Source organism: Dipodomys merriami, unplaced genomic scaffold, assembly GCF_024711535.1.
Source record: "Dipodomys merriami isolate MVZ:Mamm:240054 unplaced genomic scaffold, mDipMer1.0.p SCAF_283, whole genome shotgun sequence".
NCBI classification, from domain to species: domain Eukaryota; kingdom Metazoa; phylum Chordata; class Mammalia; order Rodentia; family Heteromyidae; genus Dipodomys; species Dipodomys merriami.
Genome location: NW_027204304.1, coordinates 637,498 through 640,970, shown reverse-complemented (window position 1 = coordinate 640,970; position 3,473 = coordinate 637,498). Strand labels below are relative to the sequence as shown.

General features: G+C 37.5%; 1 non-coding gene across 1 annotated transcript; it reads right to left on the bottom strand.

Moving 5' to 3' along the window:
- Nucleotides 1-2,929: 2,929 nt before the first annotated feature.
- On the bottom strand, nt 2,930-3,039 carry LOC138838577 (U6 spliceosomal RNA). The gene has a single exon (XR_011375669.1). It is a non-coding gene; the product is annotated as a U6 spliceosomal RNA (small nuclear RNA).
- Between the last annotated feature and the right edge of the window lie 434 nt (nt 3,040-3,473).

Genomic DNA, 3,473 nt, shown 5'->3' with positions numbered 1-3,473 from the left:
TTTTCAGGGCTGTATGGAGAACTTGTCTATTCAGCCTTTTGTCCATTTTTAATCCAGTTTCTTGTTAATCTCATCTTTAAGCTCTTTAAACCAGATCAATAATTAATTAAAGGTAGAAAAGAAAAAAATGTAGCAACTCCTAACATTTTTCAATTTTCAATAAGATGGTATTGCTTAAATCATTTTCTGTTTACACTTGTGACTATATATCTCAATTTATTTAGACCTTTTACAAGGCTGTAGTTCATTCAATTTACTTTGATTGTTTTTTCCACAGCCTGTTTATCTAATTTCCCTTGGTTTCTTTCAGTCCCAATGGTTCAAATTTCAAACTGAAGAATAAATGGAAGGAAGCAAACAAAAAATACAGTTCCTCTCATCAGATGATGCCTGTATAAGAATGAGGAAAGAGCTCATCCATCTAAGAACCTATGATAGGACAACAAAAAAAGAATTCATTCTTCTAGGTCTTCTTTATCTTTGCAATGTAACTTAATTGTTGTAAAACACAATATACTGCTCAGATACTTTTATGTTTTATCAGTTTTACACATTTTCATATCGATTTCATCTCAGTCTACAACATAACTTCATCGTTCTGTCTCTGGTATTTTTACTCTAACAAGACATAAGATAACCAGTTTGATTTACAGCATGAGAAATTATCCCACTGGCTTGCTTGGAAGCAGAGCATGGTCAATAGATATTAGTTCTGGTTGCTCACTACATGTAATGTTTTCTGTACTACTTATCACATTTTATTTAGTATTTAAAAAAGACTGCTGGCTAAACTCAAAGCTCATCCATAGAAGTTTATATTAAGTATTTCACAAGTGTTATTTCCTTTAATTTTTCAGATAACATTTGCTATAATGCTAATGTTATTACCATTTTAGTGTTGGGAAAAATTGTAATTAAAGGCAGTAAGTGTATGGCCCAAAGACACACAGAGTGAGGAAGAAAATGAGTCAAAGTTTCCAAAAGTCTTTCAGCAATACACAAAAGGTAGATAAAATCTCTTCATTCTATGACACCCTCAATTCAATATTCATATTGTCCAAGAAATAATAGCATACAATGTCTTGGTCACATTGGGTTATCATGCACAGAACTTATAAATTGAGGTACAAAGAGAGGCATATTTCTTCTGTCCCACAGTTCCAGTATCCTTTTTAAAAAGTACTAAAACTTTTAAATATTAAAACTTACTGTCTTTTAAGAATTCTAAAACGAAATAAATTCACATATAATCAATCCAAAATGTTTTAAATGTAGGAGATGATAAAACAGGCCCCTGTGAAGTAAATTTTCTTCTACTTTATACGTTATTCTTAAAGCCTTTTGCTGGTTTATCATGCCTGTAATCCTAACTACTGGGGATATCTACTCAGGAGCCTGAGATCTGTGGATAACAGTTGGAAGCCTATCAGGGCAAAATAAATTCATGAGATTATTTTTCAAAACTTTTAATGAACTATCAAAGGGCCAGGAATGGAGATGTAGCTCATTTAGTAGCTCACCAATAGAGCAAAAAGGCCTAGCAAGACTTTGAAGCCCTGATTTCAAACTCTGAGCATGCCAACACACATGCAAGTGCGTGGGCACATACACATTTATTCAAAATACCTTCATATTAGTGTTTTGCATTAATTTCTTAACAATATTATGAGTAAAATAAAGGAAATAAACTCTTCCATCTCAGAACATTTTTATATGTTTTCATTGCTGAAAGATTAAAAATTAAAAACCTCACTTTACCATTACCATTACTAACTTGCTAACTGCTGATTTTGCTTCTGTAAATATGCTTGCATTCAGACCCCCTTCACTGGGAAATAAAACTGGGCAGAGTCTCGAGGCCCAGATATCCGGATATCGGCCGTCCCAGATGTCCGGATGGCAGCCCACCCCAGGACAAGGTCAAAGGTTACAGATAGTACATGTTTTTCAGTTTTAGTTTATGTTTTTCAGTTCCAGTTCAGTTCAACAAACCCCGGGATGGACCTTGACAATGACCACCTGGCAAGACCACAAGCTAAGCCAAATGTCAACCAATCATAGGCCTGTAACCATGTAAACTCCCCCTTAGACCAACCATGAGACAATTGTTTTACAAAGAGTGTTTTATGCTAATTTGTGGTTTTTGCCTTTAAAAATGCCTGTAACTGCTGCTCAGGGCGCTCTGATTGCCTGGGGCAGAGAGTCCGTTTGCACAAATGCCAAATAAACTCCTCTTGCTTGTTGCATCTGCTGGTTTGGAGTCTTGGTTTCTGGGGTGCCCTCCCGTTGAGAAAGTATCCCAGTGAGTCTGGGGTCTTTCAATTGCAAAATTACTGTACAGAAGGGTCACACTTACATAAGCAAGGCAATGACTACATTTCCTAACAAGCATTGTTAACTCCTCCTTTATTATTCCCCTACTATCCCTTCCCTTCCACCTCCACAAGTCCACTCACCTCCTCCCTTCCCCCGCCTCAATTGTAAAGTTCATTTTACAACCTAGTGTCTTGTGCATCTCATTGTTACAATGGGTGAACCTGTATTCCTATTTAAGCATTTTCTTTTTCTCCTTCCCATCCAAAAATTTGAAGAGACTATATACAAGATGTAGGTGCACCAACTTCAAATACAGTGAAAATAAGTGATTTAACATGGGGTCCGAACATATAAAGAAACAAAAAAAACCATACTGAACGTTATACGTATGTGAGAAACAATAGCAAGAAAGAAAAAAACACTTGTGTCACTAACTTCAGTTCATTTACCTTAACATAATCTTTTCTGGTCATATGTACATAGCTTTTGACCTTTTCTGCTTATCCCAGACATATATTAGTTATTGAAAATTAGGGAAACCATGGGACTTATGTTTGTTTGGACTTGGCTTATTACACTTCATAATCTATTTCCCAAGTCTTTCCACTTCCTAACAAATTAGGCAATGGAATGACAGGAATTTGCCTGTCATCCTTAAGCAGGGGCCATGTTAATCTTCTCCGTATCATTCCAAATTTAGTGTATATAATGCTTCCTCAATACTTCTCAGGGAGCAGAGGAGGGAAGGCCATCCCTCACCCTCCAGTACTGGAGATCTCCATCTTGGATACTGACAATGCTCGGTGGAGCTGCTAGCTCCAACTTAAGCCTTGGATGAAAACTAGAGTCATTTAGTAGGTCACAAGAATCTAAGCTGACCTGCCAGACTGAGCTCCACCCAGGGAAAAGTCACCCAGCTCAGGCGCTAGCCCCAGGAGTGGCTTTCTTCACTGGGTAATCAGAGCCAGAGGCTGCCCCTCCTTTAGCAGCCATGACAATCAATTGAAATTCAGTAAACAGAAACCCTGAGAGTGACTCCAGGCTGGGCTCTGTGAGTTTATCACAAACTAGCCCCTGGGAAAAGCTACTGTTTGCTGAAAGGCTTCAACACTACCCAGAACCTAGTCTCATCACAGCATCTCCAAACTTGAGGAAAA